A 22,455-nucleotide genomic window follows, 5' to 3' on the forward strand; every position below is an offset into this window, starting at 1 on the left:
GGTCTAAGAATCAGTATTTCAAAGGTCGAAAACGGTTCTTATTGATGTCAAGTAATTTGTCGGCTGGATTGAAGGAAATATTTGTGAGGGAATTGTGATTAAGTTGCTTAACTTTTGATAAATTCAAGAGCAAGTGTAACAGTTCAATATAGAATTACGGTTGCTGGACGATCAAGATCAAGATTGGAAAAGGAGACTGGCCAATATCCAAACAGTTAAGGAGGATTTGGGCTCAAAAATTAAGATTTTTCTACAATTTGTACTGCATGTTGATAATAAGATGATTAAAAAGTGTGAAACCATATAAAAAAGATTGACCAAATAATTAATCGGTATTGAAGTTCTGAGATTGTCCGCGTATTAGTTTTTTCAGATTAAGTTTTCATTATGAGTTGTCAGGATAAAATTAGGGTTTAATTAAGGATGTTACATTTTGATTAGGATTTAAGTTTATAAATTTTGTATTGTAATAAAAAAACGGAATGATAAAACAATCCGAATTTTTAATATAACCTATCCATCCTAATCATCATTACTTCCTTCCTGCCCATATCTCTTTTCTCAATTGTTCCCCATTCATACCTTTGCTAAGGCAGAGGCAATGCACAGGGCACAACATGTGGTTCAACTTCGTCAAATTTTCGATCACTTTATCATTGTTCTGAAGAAAGACTTGATACAAACTATAGAATTGTAAATGTTACTGAGAGAACTGTACAATATAAATTTAACAATATCATAGCCATGATCAGTTACAGTATAAAACAGCAAACCGAATGAATTGGACTGAAGAATATAAAAAAGAAACGTACAATATTAAGTATAATTGAAAATAAAATAAAATCACATAGAAAAAACCAAAAGCTATTAACAAGATTCACTGTGAGGGAGTCATAAAAATTTAAATAAAAAACAAACTTCAAACCAACAATGAGAACAAGAACATTTTCATCATCAAGAATATGAAATCTGACATCCAAAATGACCTGACACGAAAGACACAAAATAGAATTACAGGATGAATCAAATAATCATATAGAACGAGGTAAAATCAGGCAAAACACCACAAGGCCAAACAAATAGATCGATAAGCCTGGTACTAATTGAGTGATTTGTGAACTCAAGTGGATGCATTATTTGTGGTGTGATAGTGCTTGTGATCAGAGGTCCAAGTTTCCCGTGAGAGCAATCTCGGTTTCTTTCAAGGACTCTGTCGAACACGTTCTCAGTGACATGAAGCGTATGACGGAGAGTCAGAGGTAACAGACTCCGAGGCAGTGTTTGTTTTCTATATGTATAAGAAAGCCGATTTCATGGAAGTAGAAATATACCCGATGCAAGCCAAGGGACATCAGATTATGGGTGGTGATCTTATCAGAATGGTCAGCATGGTCTGTGGACCAGTATGCCGAACGAGACCTTTCTGTATGTCGTCATTGTCCCATCAATTCCCACTTCTGCACCCCCTTCCTCACCAAACCACGTTCCTGCCTCCACATTCACTCACAGCGCGTTCCAATGTTGCAACATTCCGCTGCCTCGCGGACTCCGCGCGACTATGCTGCTCCTACCGACCCTAGACCGCGAATCTCACAAAACCCCTTCCCACCGCCCAGGCCACACAGATGCCACACTGCTCAGGATTATATTGTGTTGGAAACGACTAGTTCTCTTCAACGCCCCCTCGCGGAAGCTAAAAGCGAGCTGGGATTATCGAATCGTCATTGCAATCTCCTCCGTCTGGCCCCCCGACGTGAACCACTCTCGCACTCACGATCACCTACATCCCTGTGACCTACCGGCTTACGCCAACTCTACTCTACTTCACTCTGAGCCACAACGCAACTTTGGGGCGAATGATTGTTAACGACATGCATCAAAACGTCTGCCTAACTGCCCACTCGCCCGCAACTCTGGCAACTCCACCATTCAATCACTGCGCACAAGGCCACAGCATTGTACACACGGGATTGCGTATCCCTAGCCCTCACCGCACAAACGGGTCTACTCAATGGCACGAAGGATCAGTTTTCCTGGCTTGGCTCTTTCGAGCTGATTAGCACAGATGGAATCAGAATCGATCATTTGGGGAAAGTATCCTCACCTCCTCCCGTGCCACTCGCTCACTACACGGAAACGCAAGTCTCAGATATCCAAGGAAGGTTTGGAAGCTGCATCAGCTCTCAAGCCCGGCGGGGCGAAAGCTTTAGGCGGCCACTGCGAATGTTTGAGAAACAAGCCTGAAGGTTTATCGTCATCGACTTCGACGCAATACCCTACACTCGACATCAAGCACCAGCGCTAACAAAACACTAAAACCCTGGAAAGACAGACACAACACCGACCGCGACATGATCGAATGTATGCGAGCACAGAGTCCTTATACGACTGACTCGAGGGCACAGAGAGACGTGGACGCCAGCGTGAAGCCCTAACCCTAATCCCTCCTTCCTTCCTGGGATGATCCCAGTCCCCTGCCATCACAAACACTATCACACCAGTAATAATGCATCCATTCGAGTTCAGAAATCACGGAGTAAATAATAAGGTGATGAGTCTATTTTGTTTTTGTTTTTGTGTTTTAATTATGTATATAATTTACAAGATCTAATACAAATTTCAATGAGAAATGATTCCATAATTCTTTAAAAAACATTATTGGAACTTATATACTGCAACATTAAAAATATACTTCTATATATACATGTATAGGAAACCAACTATGTATCTATTGTAGGTTTCATATGTTATATTTTTTAAAAGTTTTACTATGTCTCTTTGTATAGTACTTTAAGTGAATACATGACAATATGATTTAGTGTTTTACCATGCAATTACAAATACTTGTTTTCAATATTTTTTGTTTGTGTTATAAATTTGCATGGTATATGCTTTTGAATTTGATTTACAAGTATACAATTTTTTCGATTTAAAATAGGTAAATTAATATGATACAATAAATATAGCATGAGTAATTGGTATATATGGTGGTTCTAAATCTTGCATCAATGGTAGAAAAAATAGCCAAAGAAATAGAACATTGTTGTTTTGTGGTTCTCCTACCATGTGAAAATATTGTGTTTATATGTTTGATATATAATTTACTAAGTAATATAGTAAGAACTATGTTAGTAGATTTTAATTGGTTGTAGAATGTAATTAGATTACTATTTTAAAAAGAGGTTGTTAAAAAAGAATTACTATTAGAATTTACATAACTTTATTTTCTTTTGATCATGGCTTTTAAGATTAATTTTGGTTGATAATGATTTTTTCATATTCAAAGTCACCTTTATTAAACATTGGTGATACTTAAAGTCTTAATTTGTTTCTTTTATTTGATGTTTAGGACATATATTATGTAAATCTTTTTAGAAAAAGGGTTGGAGAGGGGTCTTGATAGAATAAAGAAAAGTTAGGGCATCCATATGAATGAATGGAGATAGATGATATAAATCTCTATTCCTATTATTTAAAATCTATGACTAATAGGCTTCAAGGAGGCTACCCGAGGCCATATTAGGGATTAGGGTAAGTATTTTAAAAGGATTTGAACATTAGAGGCTAGGGTTAGCAAATTCAAGTTTTTGGCTATGATTTTGGTATAAATTTTGAATCAATTTGTACTTTTCATGAAGGAGATATAAGTGCTCAAAGTCAAGGTGTCAATTTTGTACCTACTATCACTCTTTTTGATATAACACACATGTACAAAAAGCATCAGAAGATCAATGACTTAGGTTCGAGAAAACACTTTCTTGGCTATACTTTACATATTCTTTTTGATGAATTTTAAACTAGGATAAAGGAGATATTGGAAGTTGAAGTTAATGCTTGGAATCTAAGGAGTAGTAAGTAACCCGAATTGTTAGTAGTTGAATTTTGAACTATATCTTGTGCAATTTGACAAGATTTTGATTAAAAATTTCTAAAAATGTATATTTTTATGTTACTAAACTTTATACAAAAGTTTTGTGGCATTCAAATTTTGGGTTTGTAAGATATAAAGAAAATAGTATGCGGATGCTTATGAATTAGGATTTGAAGTACTTGCTAGGATTTTTAAGATGTCAAATGATCAATAGATCTTCAGACCTTATTAATATGGATTTTTAAGATATCAAGGCACAAAAAACCACCCTGTTATTTGATCGTTGTTGAGGCCTTCCTCACTTTCTTCAAATAAAATATTTGAAACATTATCAGGAGTTGTTTCTACTTCTAATAAAATCACCAAATATTGAGAGTTTCTTCTAAAGTCGTAATACCAAACACATTGTATCTCGCCATCTATTCGAGGAAAGATATGTTATTCTTAAGGATCTTTATTTTGATTTTGTCGTCTTGATGGTTGTGACAATCACAATGTTTCATCAACTAAGTCCAAAAATAAAAGCTCTTGAATTGAATGTGATTGTTGTTGATTTTCCATCTTCTTAGCATCACAAATACATAGAAGCTACAAAGAAAGATAGAAGACAGAATGCAATCTTCTATGAGTCTTGTTTTTTTTATAGCAAAGAATTACTATTCTTCATCTTCATTTAAATGGATGTCGTTAATAAAAAGCCTCTACTACCTTTGCTATATTTATAAGATTCTTTATTGGCTCTCATGTGCATTCACTAATATCATATCAATGCCAATGGACAAGATATTCCAATTTATTTTGGCATTGCCTTCAGTTTAGAACTTCTTCTACTTTGAACTCTTCATTATTATCCACTTTTATAAGAGGAAGTGGAGCTTGTCTTCTTCTTGCTATGTTCATAGTCTTCTATGGTCTAATAAGGGACACGTAGAAGACATGAAGGATCTTCATTGCCTCTGTTACTTATAAATGACAAACAACTAGATTGATTTGTCTACAAATAGGAAAAGGTCCAAGCCTACAGTAGTCCAACTTATCACAAAGACAAGTAGTCTTGATATTATGATGAAGCAACTATATCTTGTTACCTACATTGAATTGTGGTGGTTCTTTTTGATAGGCATCCGCATTGATCTTTTGTCGTTTTTGAGCTTCGTTTAATTACACCTTCATTATTATATGTAGCTTTGACAAATAATTTTCCAATTCTTTTGTCGCAGGATTATCAACTTTTAAAAAGTCAAAAGTATCAAGTCATGGATAATAACCATAATTGGCAAAGAAAAGTATTTGATGCGTAGAAGAATACATTGTATTATTATAAGTAAACTTTGCCAATGGCAAGAAGGTTCTCCAATCGTCTTGTTGATAATTGATGGTACACCTTAAGTATTACTATAAAACTTAATTTACACACTCTATCTATTCATCGATTTTAAGATGAAAGGTCGAAGAAATTTTTTTGTCCACCTTTAAAATCTTAAAAAGAATTCTCCAAAATCTTGATATAAATTGAGTCTCTCTATTCAATATAATATCTTTTAGCAATCCATGATATCAATAAATGTTGTCAAAGAAAAGCTTAGTAGTTTCTTCACTTATGATAGATTTTATGCATAGTACAAAATGTGCCATTTTAGTAAAACGATCTACTATTACAAATATAGAATCATACGATCCTTAGATTAAAAGATCCGTAATAAAATCCATAAAAATAGAAGACTGTGGTTGTTCTGGCATAGGTAATAGTTGAAGTAGTGCATAAGGTCAATATTAAGGAATTTTTGACCTTTAACAAACGTCACACAATTGAACAAAGTCTTTTATAGCTTTTCGTATTTGCAGCCACCAAAAAGCTCTAGATATTAGCTCCTGAGTCTTATTGTATTCAAGATCTCATGCTACTGAAAAGTCATAACATGCTTGAAGAATACGTAAAAATGCTTCTCTTTTTGGCACATATAGGCATCTTTTGAAATAAAGTAGATTTTTTTAGAACTCAAACTTAGAAGTAATATAAGACTTATAAGAAGTATTCTTGATATCATGAACTAGAGAATCAAAGGACATACTTGATTGAATTTGTTTGAAAAAAATTGAATCAACAATTAATGTTGATTTCACTACTCAAAGATGAAATTGATCTAGCTTCAATAAAATTATCTTTTATTAAAGAAAAGTTGCATCTTCTTCTTTAGAAGCAAGATAAGAACGTCTAAAAAGGGCATTGGAAAAATTTTATTATTTTTTTGGCCAATAAGTAATCTTGAACTTAAATCTTGACAAAAACATGCTCCAACGAGCCTAGTGAAGATTCAAAATACAAATTGACATGAAATAGTTGAGGTTCTTCTGATCTGTATACATGGTGACTAGACTAAAAGTACCTTCTAGATAATGATGTTATTCTTAAAAAGAATCTACAATTGTAAGAAGCTCTTTGTCATAGATCTCATAGTTAATCTTGACTGTTGATGCATTTGTTTCTATAAAGAATGCCTTAGAGAAGTCAATACAATATAAGATTGGTGCAAAAACATAGATTGTCTTTAAAGCTTCAAATACTATTTCGGCTTCTTGATTCCATTGAAGTTTGTTTTTACAAGTCAAATGTATAAGTGGAGCTACAATTTGAGAGAAGTCCTTGATGAAGATCTATTAGAAATTGGCAAATTCTAAAAAGCATTGGATATCTTGGACCATTTTTGAGATATTTCAGTCCATAATAGCTTCAACTTTCTTAGGATCTATTATAAGTTTATTATTTGAAATGATGTAAGTTAAGAAGTAATCTTTGAGTAGTATGGAATATACACTTTTCTATCTTAGCATAGAGTCTTGCATCTCTTAATTTTTGTAATACACGAAGAATATGAAGTTCATATTCTTCTATGTTCTTAGAATAAATTAAGATGTTAATAACTAATGGTCGTAATAGCTTTTTGGTATTTAATATCATAACATCTTCATCATATCCAATTATTTTAGATTTAGTGTGGTAAGAAAAATACAACCCTCAAGAAGATTGGATTTCTTGTATTCTTGATTTTTTAAAAAATATAACTAAGAACGTAATTAACTAAGTACAAAATCACAAGTGTAATATAATTATACCTATGTTTGTAGGTGCAAGAACTTTTTTGCATGCTGAAAAAGAAGGAAATCATTGTGTCATTTATGCCACATCCATTTCTAATGGTACAAAGTCTTTAAGTGGTATTCTAAGCCAATATTAGGATTTTTTAGATGTATTTGAAAAATAGAAAGCGGGTACTCTTCCAAAACATCATCTCTATGACTACTCAATTGATCTTTAAGAAAGAGCACAATTGCCATTTGGATCAATCTACAATTTATCATAATATGAGTTGGCCAAACTCAAGGAGTATATTAAAAAGAATTTAGCTAAGAACTTCATATACTACTCCAAATCTCCAACATGAGTCTCAATTCTATTTGTGGAGAAAAAAGATGGATTATTAGAGATGTGTGTTGATTATCAAGGATTCAATAAGATCATCATCAAGAACAGGTATCCACTATCTTCAATATTTTGACTACTTGATTAGTTGAATTAAGCTGAGATCTATATAAAAATAGATCTATGAAGAGCATATAATTTAGTATGCATCAAAGAAGGAAATGCATGGAAGACTCCATTCTTAACTAGATATGGACATTTCGAATATAATGTCATGACTTTTGGACTTACAAATGCACTAGCATCTTTTCAATATCTTATAAATATTATTTTTTGAGAGTTTTTAGACGATTTTGTTGTCTATTATCAAGACAACATCTTAATTTATTCTAAGAACATAGAAGAATATGAACTTCATATTCTTCGTGTATTACAAAAATTAAGAGATGCAAGACTCTATGCTAAGATAGAAAAGTGTATATTCCATACTACTCAAAGATTACTTCTTAACTTACATCATTTCAAATAATAAACTTATAATAGATCCTAAGAAAGTTGAAGCTATTATGGACTGAAATATCTCAAAAATGGTCCAAGATATCCAATGCTTTTTAGAATTTGCCAATTTCTAATAGATCTTCATCAAGGACTTCTCTCAAATTGTAGCTCCACTTATACATTTGACTTGTAAAAACAAACTTCAATGGAATCAAGAAGCCGAAATAGTATTTGAAGCTTTAAAGACAATCTATGTTTTTGCACCAATCTTATATTGTATTGACTTCTCTAAGGCATTCTTTATAGAAACAAATGCATCAACAGTCAAGATTAACTATGAGATCTATGACAAAGAGCTTCTTACAATTGTAGATTCTTTTTAAGAATAACATCATTATCTAGAAGGTACTTTTAGTCTAGTCACCATGTATACAGATCAGAAGAACCTCAACTATTTCATGTCAATTTGTATTTTGAATCTTCACTAGGCTCGTTGGAGCATGTTTTTGTCAAGATTTAAGTTCAAGATTACTTATTGGCCAAAAAAATAATAAAATTTTTCCAATGCCCTTTTTAGACGTTCTTATCTTGCTTCTAAAGAAGAAGATGCAACTTTTCTTTAATAAAAGATAATTTTATTGAAGCTAGATCAATTTCATCTTTGAGTAGTGAAATCAACATTAATTGTTGATTCAATTTTTTTCAAACAAATTCAATCAAGTATGTCCTTTGATTCTCTAGTTCATGATATCAAGAATACTTCTTATAAGTCTTATATTACTTCTAAGTTTGAGTTCTAAAAAAATCTACTTTATTTCAAAAGATGCCTATATGTGCCAAAAAGAGAAGCATTTTTACGTATTCTTCAAGCATGTTATGACTTTTCAGTAGCATGAGATCTTGAATACAATAAGACTCAGGAGCTAATATCTAGAGCTTTTTGGTGGCTGCAAATACGAAAAGCTATAAAAGACTTTGTTCAATTGTGTGACGTTTGTTAAAGGTCAAAAATTCCTTAATATTGACCTTATGCACTACTTCAACTATTACCTATGCCAGAACAACCACAGTCTTCTATTTTTATGGATTTTATTACGGATCTTTTAATCTAAGGATCGTATGATTCTATATTTGTAATAGTAGATCGTTTTACTAAAATGGCACATTTTGTACTATGCATAAAATCTATCATAAGTGAAGAAACTACTAAGCTTTTCTTTGACAACATTTATTGATATCATGGATTGCTAAAAGATATTATATTGAATAGAGAGACTCAATTTATATCAAGATTTTGGAGAATTCTTTTTAAGATTTTAAAGGTGGACAAAAAAATTTCTTCGACCTTTCATCTTAAAATCGATGAATAGATAGAGTGTGTAAATTAAGTTTTATAGTAATACTTAAGGTGTACCATCAATTATCAACAAGACGATTGGAGAACCTTCTTGCCATTGGCAAAGTTTACTTATAATAATACAATGTATTCTTCTACGCATCAAATACTTTTCTTTGCCAATTATGGTTATTATCCATGACTTGATACTTTTGACTTTTTAAAAGTTGATAATCCTGCGACAAAAGAATTGGAAAATTATTTGTCAAAGCTACATATAATAATGAAGGTGTAATTAAACGAAGCTCAAAAACGACAAAAGATCAATGCGGATGCCTATCAAAAAGAACCACCACAATTCAATGTAGGTAACAAGATATAGTTGCTTCATCATAATATCAAGACTACTTGTCTTTGTGATAAGTTGGACTACTGTAGGCTTGGACCTTTTCCTATTTGTAGACAAATCAATCTAGTTGTTTGTCATTTATAAGTAACAGAGGCAATGAAGATCCTTCATGTCTTCTACGTGTCCCTTATTAGACCATAGAAGACTATGAACATAGCAAGAAGAAGACAAGCTCCACTTCCTCTTATAAAAGTGGATAATAATGAAGAGTTCAAAGTAGAAGAAGTTCTAAACTGAAGGCAATGCCAAAATAAATTGGAATATCTTGTCCATTGGCATTGATATGATATTAGTGAATGCACATGAGAGCCAATAAAGAATCTTATAAATATAGCAAAGGTAGTAGAGGCTTTTTATTAACGACATCCATTTAAATGAAGATGAAGAATAGTAATTCTTTGCTATAAAAAAAACAAGACTCATAGAAGATTGCATTCTGTCTTCTATCTTTCTTTGTAGCTTCTATGTATTTGTGATGCTAAGAAGATGGAAAATCAACAACAATCACATTCAATTCAAGAGCTTTTATTTTTGGACTTAGTTGATGAAACATTGTGATTGTCACAACCATCAAGACGACAAAATCAAAATAAAGATCCTTAAGAATAACATATCTTTCCTCGAATAGATGGCGAGATACAATGTGTTTGGTATTACGACTTTAGAAGAAACTCTCAATATTTGGTGATTTTATTAGAAGTAGAAACAACTCCTGATAATGTTTCAAATATTTTATTTGAAGAAAGTGAGGAAGGCCTCAACAACGATCAAATAACAGGGTGGTTTTTTGTGCCTTGATATCTTAAAAATCCATATTAATAAGGTCTGAAGATCTATTGATCATTTGACATCTTAAAAATCCTAGCAAGTACTTCAAATCCTAATTCATAAGCATCCGCATACTATTTTCTTTATATCTTACAAACCCAAAATTTGAATGCCACAAAACTTTTGTATAAAGTTTAGTAACATAAAAATATACATTTTTAGAAATTTTTAATCAAAATCTTGTCAAATTGCACAAGATATAGTTCAAAATTCAACTACTAACAATTCGGGTTACTTACTACTCCTTAGATTCCAAGCATTAACTTCAACTTCCAATATCTCCTTTATCCTAGTTTAAAATTCATCAAAAAGAATATGTAAAGTATAGCCAAGAAAGTGTTTTCTCGAACCTAAGTCATTGATCTTCTGATGCTTTTTGTACATGTGTGTTATATCAAAAAGAGTGATAGTAGGTACAAAATTGACACCTTGACTTTGAGCACTTATATCTCCTTCATGAAAAGTACAAATTGATTCAAAATTTATACCAAAATCATAGCCAAAAACTTGAATTTGCTAACCCTAGCCTCTAATGTTCAAATCCTTTTAAAATACTTACCCTAATCCCTAATATGGCCTCGGGTAGCCTCCTTGAAGCCTATTAGTCATAGATTTTAAATAATAGGAATAGAGATTTATATCATCTATCTCCATTCATTCATATGGATGCCCTAACTTTTCTTTATTCTATCAAGACCCCTCTCCAACCCTTTTTCTAAAAAGATTTACATAATATATGTCCTAAACATCAAATAAAAGAAACAAATTAAGACTTTAAGTATCACCAATGTTTAATAAAGGTGACTTTGAATATGAAAAAATCATTATCAACCAAAATTAATCTTAAAAGCCATGATCAAAAGAAAATAAAGTTATGTAAATTCTAATAGTAATTCTTTTTTAACAACCTCTTTTTAAAATAGTAATCTAATTACATTCTACAACCAATTAAAATCTACTAACATAGTTCTTACTATATTACTTAGTAAATTATATATCAAACATATAAACACAATATTTTCACATGGTAGGAGAACCACAAAACAACAATGTTCTATTTCTTTGGCTATTTTTTCTACCATTGATGCAAGATTTAGAACCACCATATATACCAATTACTCATGCTATATTTATTGTATCATATTAATTTACCTATTTTAAATCGAAAAAATTGTATACTTGTAAATCAAATTCAAAAGCATATACCATGCAAATTTATAACACAAACAAAAAATATTGAAAACAAGTATTTGTAATTGCATGGTAAAACACTAAATCATATTGTCATGTATTCACTTAAAGTACTATACAAAGAGACATAGTAAAACTTTTAAAAAATATAACATATGAAACCTACAATAGATACATAGTTGGTTTCCTATACATGTATATATAGAAGTATATTTTTAATGTTGCAGTATATAAGTTCCAATAATGTTTTTTAAAGAATTATGGAATCATTTCTCATTGAAATTTGTATTAGATCTTGTAAATTATATACATAATTAAAACACAAAAACAAAAACAAAATAGACTCATCACCTTATTATTTACTCCGTGATTTCTGAACTCGAATGGATGCATTATTACTGGTGTGATAGTGTTTGTGATGGCAGGGGACTGGGATCATCCCAGGAAGGAAGGAGGGATTAGGGTTAGGGCTTCACGCTGGCGTCCACGTCTCTCTGTGCCCTCGAGTCAGTCGTATAAGGACTCTGTGCTCGCATACATTCGATCATGTCGCGGTCGGTGTTGTGTCTGTCTTTCCAGGGTTTTAGTGTTTTGTTAGCGCTGGTGCTTGATGTCGAGTGTAGGGTATTGCGTCGAAGTCGATGACGATAAACCTTCAGGCTTGTTTCTCAAACATTCGCAGTGGCCGCCTAAAGCTTTCGCCCCGCCGGGCTTGAGAGCTGATGCAGCTTCCAAACCTTCCTTGGATATCTGAGACTTGCGTTTCCGTGTAGTGAGCGAGTGGCACGGGAGGAGGTGAGGATACTTTCCCCAAATGATCGATTCTGATTCCATCTGTGCTAATCAGCTCGAAAGAGCCAAGCCAGGAAAACTGATCCTTCGTGCCATTGAGTAGACCCGTTTGTGCGGTGAGGGCTAGGGATACGCAATCCCGTGTGTACAATGCTGTGGCCTTGTGCGCAGTGATTGAATGGTGGAGTTGCCAGAGTTGCGGGCGAGTGGGCAGTTAGGCAGACGTTTTGATGCATGTCGTTAACAATCATTCGCCCCAAAGTTGCGTTGTGGCTCAGAGTGAAGTAGAGTAGAGTTGGCGTAAGCCGGTAGGTCACAGGGATGTAGGTGATCGTGAGTGCGAGAGTGGTTCACGTCGGGGGGCCAGACGGAGGAGATTGCAATGACGATTCGATAATCCCAGCTCGCTTTTAGCTTCCGCGAGGGGGCGTTGAAGAGAACTAGTCGTTTCCAACACAATATAATCCTGAGCAGTGTGGCATCTGTGTGGCCTGGGCGGTGGGAAGGGGTTTTGTGAGATTCGCGGTCTAGGGTCGGTAGGAGCAGCATAGTCGCGCGGAGTCCGCGAGGCAGCGGAATGTTGCAACATTGGAACGCGCTGTGAGTGAATGTGGAGGCAGGAACGTGGTTTGGTGAGGAAGGGGGTGCAGAAGTGGGAATTGATGGGACAATGACGACATACAGAAAGGTCTCGTTCGGCATACTGGTCCACAGACCATGCTGACCATTCTGATAAGATCACCACCCATAATCTGATGTCCCTTGGCTTGCATCGGGTATATTTCTACTTCCATGAAATCGGCTTTCTTATACATATAGAAAACAAACACTGCCTCGGAGTCTGTTACCTCTGACTCTCCGTCATACGCTTCATGTCACTGAGAACGTGTTCGACAGAGTCCTTGAAAGAAACCGAGATTGCTCTCACGGGAAACTTGGACCTCTGATCACAAGCACTATCACACCACAAATAATGCATCCACTTGAGTTCACAAATCACTCAATTAGTACCAGGCTTATCGATCTATTTGTTTGGCCTTGTGGTGTTTTGCCTGATTTTACCTCGTTCTATATGATTATTTGATTCATCCTGTAATTCTATTTTGTGTCTTTCGTGTCAGGTCATTTTGGATGTCAGATTTCATATTCTTGATGATGAAAATGTTCTTGTTCTCATTGTTGGTTTGAAGTTTGTTTTTTATTTAAATTTTTATGACTCCCTCACAGTGAATCTTGTTAATAGCTTTTGGTTTTTTCTATGTGATTTTATTTTATTTTCAATTATACTTAATATTGTACGTTTCTTTTTTATATTCTTCAGTCCAATTCATTCGGTTTGCTGTTTTATACTGTAACTGATCATGGCTATGATATTGTTAAATTTATATTGTACAGTTCTCTCAGTAACATTTACAATTCTATAGTTTGTATCAAGTCTTTCTTCAGAACAATGATAAAGTGATCGAAAATTTGACGAAGTTGAACCACATGTTGTGCCCTGTGCATTGCCTCTGCCTTAGCAAAGGTATGAATGGGGAACAATTGAGAAAAGAGATATGGGCAGGAAGGAAGTAATGATGATTAGGATGGATAGGTTATATTAAAAATTCGGATTGTTTTATCATTCCGTTTTTTTATTACAATACAAAATTTATAAACTTAAATCCTAATCAAAATGTAACATCCTTAATTAAACCCTAATTTTATCCTGACAACTCATAATGAAAACTTAATCTGAAAAAACTAATACGCGGACAATCTCAGAACTTCAATACCGATTAATTATTTGGTCAATCTTTTTTATATGGTTTCACACTTTTTAATCATCTTATTATCAACATGCAGTACAAATTGTAGAAAAATCTTAATTTTTGAGCCCAAATCCTCCTTAACTGTTTGGATATTGGCCAGTCTCCTTTTCCAATCTTGATCTTGATCGTCCAGCAACCGTAATTCTATATTGAACTGTTACACTTGCTCTTGAATTTATCAAAAGTTAAGCAACTTAATCACAATTCCCTCACAAATATTTCCTTCAATCCAGCCGACAAATTACTTGACATCAATAAGAACCGTTTTCGACCTTTGAAATACTGATTCTTAGACCTTAATTGAGTTGGATTTGAATAACTTTTGATATATTTATTAGATTTGTTTTAAATTGATAAAAAACAATTTGAAATACATAGTTTTACTAGACTACAAAATTATACTTGTCAATATGTTAGAATGTTAATGTCATGCTCAAACATATAATTATATTTTTATTTTTTAAACCTTAATATATTTAAAACAACTTGCACTTCAAAAACTCTCAAAAAATTTGTATCGATCCAAATCTCTCAAAATCAATGTTTAATTAAATGTTAGCAAATAAGCTATCTAATTCTATTTTCTAATACTAAGAAAAAGCATAGAATTTCTAGAAGTGCATGGTTTTGTATACGAGGGTCTAGTTTTGACCCTAGTTCACAATTGGTGCTATCTTAATATCAATTTTTAGCTTTTTAAAGTAAAATTTGCTAAAAACTACTCTTAATTCTTTCCAAAAGATACCTATATTAATTTCTTATTAATCTACTTTATCTTTTTTTGTTTATGGCCTTCATATTTTGTAGTTAAAAGAAGTAAATATAAGTAGATTTATTTCTTAAATAAATTCTTAAAATCTTGCTACTACAAGTATGAAAGAGCTAACAATTAGTACGCTGGAAAAATTTGTTGGAATAAAATCAAAATCGTAAGAATTTTTGCAATGACTTAATTAATTTATTTTATTTTATTATTATTATTTTTAATGATTCTTTGATAGAATTATTCAAGTAAAATTTATAGACATAAACTTTATCTTGTTGCAAATATCAAATTGAGGTTGTTCTTTGAAAGAAATATTTGCATTGATGTTTTGTCATTCTTTATCATCTTTTAATTGTGTCTTTATTGTTATATGTAGCTTGATAAAAAAAATTGTCAAATCTTTTGGTATAAGATTATTAGTTTCTAAAAATTCAAAAATATCAAATTAAAGATGATAACCATAAATAGCATAAAAATATGATTATTAAGTATAAAAATGTATTGTATTATTAAAGATAAATATTACTAATAGCAAAAGAATTATTCAATGATCTTGATAGTAGTTAATGATTCATCTTAAATTGTGCTCCATAGCTTGATTCATTTAATCAATTTGTCGATTATTTTAACAATAAAAGATCAAAGATAATTTTATGTCTACCTTCAATATCTTGAAAAGAATTTTTCAAAACTTGGATACAAATTGAGTCTTACTATCTAATATAATATTCTTTGACAACTCATAGTAGTAATAAATATTATTAAGATTTTTTTTTGTTATTTCTTTATTGATGATAGTTTTTATACATGATACATAATAAGCCAATTTAGTGAAATAATCTAACATAATAATTATAAAATTATATGAGATTCTGTCCTAGACAAGAACTCGATGAAAAAACAATCCAGACAAGTGAGCCTTCACTCAAAGAAAGGTAACAAAATATAAATAAATAAGTATGTATATTGAAAGAGAAACTAGAATGGCTATTGCCAAAAGACAAGAAAACTAGAGACCCTTGAAACTAGACTAGAAGCAAGAAAGGAGTTGACAAGAGTGAAGAAGGCTTCACTCTTGTCTCTATATATACTATCTAACTAAGGGCTACGTGGCGACGTTCTATAAGACCTCCAATATGTGTTGACTTTGTAGGACACATGCCTTGACTTACAAGGCAAGTTTTTCTACGTGTGGGCCACATAGTTAGCTTGATCTTCAAGCTAACAACATGTGTGGCACATGGCTAACTTGTTGACCACGTTTCTAATCCAAAAAATCGATTAAAGACACCTATGAAGTCAAAGCAGCATCTATGAAGCTTCTAGGAAGCTTCCATATTAAATACTATAGAATTAACTTATTTTTATCTACTTTTACTTACTTCTACCTATTTGTATATGTAATTATTAGCTTACATGAGTATGTCCATGACATTATCCCCCCCTTCTAAGGACGAATTCCACGAGGAGTGGTCATCATATGTTGAGAAAATCTATGATGCGACGAATTGTATTCGCCACATATTTTGATCTTTGTTCTCTTCGAAGATGATTGATAGGGCCTCTCAACCATCGGTAGTGTCCCATACCAGGGCGGGAAGACCACCCAGTTATTTGATCATTGTTGAGTCCTTCATAACTTCCTTCGAATAGAACATTTAGAACACCATCAGGAGTTGTTCCTACCTCTAGCAAAATCACCAAACATCAGGAGTCCCTTCCCAAATCGTGATACCAAACGCGTTGTATCTCGCCATCTATTCGAGGAAGAACATGTCGTTCTTGAAGATCTTCATCTCGATTGCGTCGTCTTGAAGGTTGTGACAATCGTAATGTCTCATCCGGTAGGTCAACAAATGAAGGCCCTTGAGTCGAATCCACTCGTTGTTGGTTCTCCATCTCTTGAACGTCACAACTACAAAGAAGCTACGAACAAGGATTGAAAGTAGAATGTTATCTTGCCTAGATGTTGTTTCTTTTATAAAGAAGGTTTTCATCTTGATTTTGATGGATGTCGTCAATGAAAAGCCTCCACCACCTTTGCTACATTTGCAAGATTCTTTATTGGCTCCCATGTGCATTCACTAATACCATATCCGCGCCAATGGACAAGATATTCCAATTTATTTCGGCGCCGCCTTGAATCTAAGACTTCTTATACTTCAAACTCTTCATTATTGTCCACTTCTATAAGAGGAGGTGGAGCTTGTCGTCTTTTTGGTATGTCCACTATCTTGTATGGTTCAAGAAGAGACACGTGGGATACTGGATGGATTTTCATTGACTCCGATAGATGTAAACGATATGCAACTGGATTGATTTGTGCAGAAATAGAAAATGGTCCCAGCCTTCAATAGTCCAACTTATCACAAGGACGAGTGGTCTTGATATTGCGACAAAGTAGCCATACCTTATCACTCAAGAGGAATGGTGGTTGTTCCTTTCGATAGACATCCGCATTGACCTTTTGTTGTTCTTGAGCCTCTTTTAATTGCGCCTTCATCATTGCATGTAGCTCTGATAAATGAATCGCCAAATCTTTTGCAGCAGGATTATCAACTTTTGAAAAGTCAAAAGTATCAAGTCGTGGATGATAACCATAATTAGCAAAGAAAGGTGTTTGTTTTGTAGAAGAATGTACCGTATTATTATAAGCAAACTCTGCCAATGGCAAAAGAGTTGTCCAATCATCTTATTGGTAGTTAATGGTACATCTTAAATATTGCTCCAAAACTTGATTAACACGCTCCATTTATCCATCAGTTTGAGGATGGAATGCCGAAGATAGTTTTATATCCACTTTTAGAATCTTGAAAAGAGTCTGCCAAAATCTTGATACAAATTGAGTTCTCCTATCTGATATAATATCCTTGGGTAATCCATGATAGCGATAGATATTATTAAGAAAGAGCTTAGCTGTTTCTTCACCTATGATAGATTTTGTACATAGTACAAAATATGCCATCTTGGTAAAATGATCTACTATCACGAATATAGAATCATAAGAACTTGAGATTGGAAGATCCGTGATGAAGTCCATAGAAATAGAAGACCATGATTGTTCTGGAATGGATAATGGCTGAAGAAGTCCAAAAGGTCAATGACGAGGAGTTTTTGATCTTGAGCAAATATCACATGATTGTACAAAATCTTTAATTGCCTTTCATATTTGAGGCCACCAAAAATCCCTAGATATTAGCTCTAAAGTCTTATTATATCCAAAATGTCCTGTTGTTGAGAAGTCGTGACGAGCTTAAAAAACACGTAAATGTGCTTCTCCTTCTGGAACATATAGGCATCCTTCAAAATAGAGTAGGTTGTTCTTAAATTCAAATTTAGAGGGATCATGAGATTTAGAAGAATTGTTCTTGATATCATGAACAAGAGAGTCTGAAGACATACTTAACTGGACTTGCTTAAGAAAAGTTAAATCAAGAGTCAATGTTGATTTTATTGCTCGAAGATGAAATTGCTCCGGCTTCAAGAGAACCGTTCCTTGTTGCTCAAAAGCTGCATCTCCTTCTTTTGGTGCAAGATAAGAACGTCTAGACAAGGCATCAGACAAACCTTGTTGTTTTCCTGGCCGATAAGTGATGATGAACTCGAATCTTGATAAAGACATGCTCCAACGAGCTTGGCGACAATTTAATACACGTGCTCACATAAAATATTCGAGGTTCTTGTGATCCGTATACACGGTGACTAGTTTGGAAGCGCCTTCTAGATAATGATGCCATTCTTGAAAAGAATCCACAATTGCAAGAAGTTCTTTGTCGTGGATCTCATAATTGATTTCTGCTGCTGAGAATTTTCTTGAATGAAAGGCTACTGGATGAAGTTTGTCATCTGTTCCCATTTGTGATAAAACCGCACCCAGAGCAAAGTTTGATGCATCTGTTTCCATAAAGAATGCTTGGAAAAATCAACACAATACAAGATTGGTGCAAAAACAAATGCAGTCTTCAAAGATTCAAAAGCAACTTCTGCTTCTTGATTCCATTGGAGTTTGTCTTTACAAGTCAAACGTGTAAGTGAAGCTGCAACTCGAGAGAAGTCTTTGATGAAGATTCGATAGTAGTTGGTAAATCTCAAAAAACATTGGACATCTCTTATCGTTTTTGAGATCTTCTAATCTATAATAGTTTGAACTTTCTTAGGATCTATCATAAGTCCATCATTTGAAATGATGTAACCTAAGAAATCGACTTGAGTAGTGTAGAATACACACTTTTCTATCTTGGCATAGAATCCTGCATCTCTTAATTTTTGTAACACATGACGAACATGAAGTTCATGTTCTTCTGGATTCTTAGAATAGATCAAAATGTCGTCTAATATCAAGGACACAAAATACAGACTTGAAATCTAACAAGAAGTTCAAGAAGAAGTGACAGAACTAGATTAAACAGATGAGTACAAGAACAACACCAGAAAGGTGAGCTAGAACTCCAAGAGATGTGTTGTCGAGACTGAAGAACTCTTCAGCCTCGATTCCTATATATACTCCTACTTAAGAAGCTTCTCGAGCTACTTCTATTAACTAGGAAGCTTCTAGAAGGTTCCAGAGGCTTCCTTTTTAGAAGGTTCTAGAAACTTCTCGAGCTACTTCTATTAACTAGGAAGCTTCTAGAAAGATCCAGGGGATTCCTTTCTAGAAGCTTCTAGAAACTTCTCTTCTAGAAGGTTCCAGAGACTTCCTTTCTAGAAGCTTCTAGAAACTTCTCTCTAAAAGGTTCCAGAGGCTTCTCTTCTAGAAGGTTCCAGAGGCTTGTTTTCTAGAAGGTTCTAGAAACTTCTCTCTAGAAAGTTCTAAGGAATATGTCTCTAACATCACCCCCTCCTTTAGCTTCGAGGTCTCTGAGAAGCAATGTTGTTGATCAGTACCAACGCAAGAAAATGAAGATCTGTCGCATAACTTCTGCTATGAACTCCAACTGTTGTTCACGAGGCAAGTGGTTCATCGACCCTTGAAGCCAACGGTAGTGGCCCACGCCTTCGACTTCTGACCAAGCATGAACTTCCGTGTCCTCATTGTGAAATTGTTCTGCAAACACGCCTTTTGGTTGACCATCGTAAGCAGGCTCGATCTCAAATACGATCACCAGTGATCGGTTACTTGGTATCCTCTGTCGTCGTCGTGGTACATGTAGTTCTTCATCTCGGGGTCGCCTTCGTGAGCTACTCGGTTGCGATACTCTGACTGGCATAGTATCTATCTCTTGGCTATCGATATCAAAAGACCAAACTACGATCTATCTTGGAGAAAATAACTACATCAACTATGAATTTTGCTGGTGCTCTCCCCTTTTCTTATATTGTTGGCAGAACAAGCTTCAGAAAGAAGCTATCATCGAATTGATTTAGGTTTATCGGGATGTCGTTGATGAAACTCCTGTACCTTTTGTGGCGCATTTGCAAGATTTTCAGCTGGCTCCCACGTTCGCTCATTACTGTCATAGCCGCACCAATGAACAAGATATTCTAACTTTTTCCACCTTCACCGTGAATCCAATACCTTTTCAACCTCGTATTCTTCGTGGTTCTCGATTTCAATACTAGGTGGCGGACATTGCACTCTTCCAGGAAAAGATGACTCTCGATAAGGTTCCAACAGAGAAACATGAAAGACTGGATGTACCTCCATAGAAGCCGGTAACTCCAGTCGGTATGCCACTGGATTAATTTGCTTCTGGATGATAAATGGTCCCAATCTTTGATAGTCCAACTTATCACATGGTCGCTTGGTCTTGATATTTCGTCGAAGAAGCCAGGCTTTGTCTCCAACTTTGAAAGTAGGTGCTGGATTCCAAAATCTATCTGCAGACGTCTTATAGGATTCTTGAGTGGATTGTAATTGAAGCTTCAACATAGTTTGAAGCTCTGATAGTTGCTTCGCAAATCCTTCAGCTGCTGGATTGTTATTTGTTGACGGACTCAATAAATCAAGCTTCGGATGATACCCATAGTTGGAAAAGAATGGTGTTTGTTGAGTCGACACATGGAAGGTGTTGTTATATGCAAACTCGGCTAGCGGTAGATATGCAGTCCAATTGTCTTGTTGATAGTTGATGCTGCATCGTAAGTACTGCTCCAAGACTTGGTTCACCCGTTCCGTTTGGCCATCAGTTTGAGGATGAAAAGTTGAAGAAAGTTTGATATCCACCTTCAATATATCAAAGAGAGATCTCCAAAACTTTGACACGAACTGGGTACCTCGATCTGATATGATATCATCTGGTAGTCCATGATATCGATACACATTATCGAGAAAGAGTCTTGCTGTGACTTCACTGGACGATGTCTTCTTACAAGGAACAAAGTGTGCCATTTTTGTAAGCCGATCTACCACAACATAGATGCTGTCAAATGAGTTTGATGATGGCAAGTCCATGATGAAGTCCATAGAAATTGAAGACCATGGTCGACGTGGAATTGGCAATGGCTGTAGAAGTCCATAAGGGCGATGCCGAGGATTCTTAGATCTTGAACAGATATCACAGGAGAGGAAAAAATCTTTCACATCCTTCCACATTTGGGGCCACCAAAAATCTCGAGAAATAAGCTCCAAGGTCTTGTTGAATCCAAAATATCCCGCAGTTGGAAAATCATGGTGAGATTGAAGAACTCGGAGTCGTGGTAGTCCTTTTGGAATGTACAATCGCTCTTCAAAGTATAAAAGATCTCCCTCCACCTTGAACTTGTCGTCATTGGTACGTTGCTTGATATCAATGGCTACTGAATCTTTAATGGTCATAGCACGTACCTGGTTTAGGAAGTCAGCATCAAATGATACAATAGTAGCACAAAGTTGAAATCTCTCTGGCTTCAATAACGTTGTACATTATTGATCAAACGCTGCTTCTCCAGCCTTTGGTGCAAGATACGATCTCCTTGATAAAGCATCGGATAGTCCTTGCTGCCTTCCAAGTCGATAAGTGATAACAAAATCGAATCTAGATAGCGACATATTCCACCGAGCTTGACGCCGATTTAAAACTCGAGCCGTCATGAAATACTCCAAATTCTTGTGATCCGTATATACGGTTACTGGATGTGCAGCTCCTTCAAGAAAGTGACGCCATTCTTCGAAAGAATCCACTATAGCAAGAAGTTCTTTATCGTGGATCTCATAATTGATTTCAGTAGCAGAGAACTTCCGAGAATAGAATGCAACTGGATGGAGCTTCTTATCTTCACTCATTTGTGAAAGCACAGCTCCCAAAGCAAAATCTGAAGCATCAGTTTCTAAATAGAAGGCCTTTGTAAAGTCTGGATGTACCAAAATTGAAGCTGTAGTAAATGCTGTCTTCAAATCTTGAAACGCCTTCTCCGCCAAAGGTCCCCATTCCAACTTATCCTTGCATGTTAATCGAGTGAGAGGAGCAGCAACTTGAGAATAATTCTTGATGAAGATCCGATAGAAGTTAGCAAAACCAAGAAAGCATTGTACGTCTCTAACCGTCTTCGGAACCTCCCAAGACATGATTGCTTCTACTTTCTTGGGGTCCATCTTCAAACCTTCTGTAGCCGCA

The 22,455-nt window shown here is 34.6% G+C and overlaps 6 non-coding genes across 6 annotated transcripts; 3 read left to right on the forward strand and 3 right to left on the reverse strand.

The window, feature by feature from the left end:
• Positions 1–1,346: 1,346 nt before the first annotated feature.
• On the reverse strand, positions 1,347–1,442 carry LOC112283035 (small nucleolar RNA Z43). The gene has a single exon (XR_002970014.1). It is a non-coding gene; the product is annotated as a small nucleolar RNA Z43 (small nucleolar RNA).
• A 577-nt stretch (positions 1,443–2,019) lies between these two features.
• Positions 2,020–2,110, reverse strand: LOC112283033 (small nucleolar RNA Z103). The gene has a single exon (XR_002970012.1). It is a non-coding gene; the product is annotated as a small nucleolar RNA Z103 (small nucleolar RNA).
• A 31-nt stretch (positions 2,111–2,141) lies between these two features.
• Positions 2,142–2,263, reverse strand: LOC112283027 (small nucleolar RNA SNORD14). Its single transcript, XR_002970006.1, has one exon. It is a non-coding gene; the product is annotated as a small nucleolar RNA SNORD14 (small nucleolar RNA).
• Positions 2,264–12,190: 9,927 nt separating this feature from the next.
• On the forward strand, positions 12,191–12,312 carry LOC149989234 (small nucleolar RNA SNORD14). The gene has a single exon (XR_016503188.1). It is a non-coding gene; the product is annotated as a small nucleolar RNA SNORD14 (small nucleolar RNA).
• A 31-nt stretch (positions 12,313–12,343) lies between these two features.
• Positions 12,344–12,434, forward strand: LOC149989235 (small nucleolar RNA Z103). Its single transcript, XR_016503184.1, has one exon. It is a non-coding gene; the product is annotated as a small nucleolar RNA Z103 (small nucleolar RNA).
• A 577-nt stretch (positions 12,435–13,011) lies between these two features.
• LOC149989236 (small nucleolar RNA Z43) lies at positions 13,012–13,107 on the forward strand. The gene has a single exon (XR_016503185.1). It is a non-coding gene; the product is annotated as a small nucleolar RNA Z43 (small nucleolar RNA).
• The last annotated feature ends 9,348 nt before the right edge of the window (positions 13,108–22,455 follow it).

This window comes from Physcomitrium patens, chromosome 5 (assembly GCF_059467195.1).
Source record: "Physcomitrium patens ecotype Gransden chromosome 5, ASM5946719v1, whole genome shotgun sequence".
NCBI lineage: Eukaryota > Viridiplantae > Streptophyta > Bryopsida > Funariales > Funariaceae > Physcomitrium > Physcomitrium patens.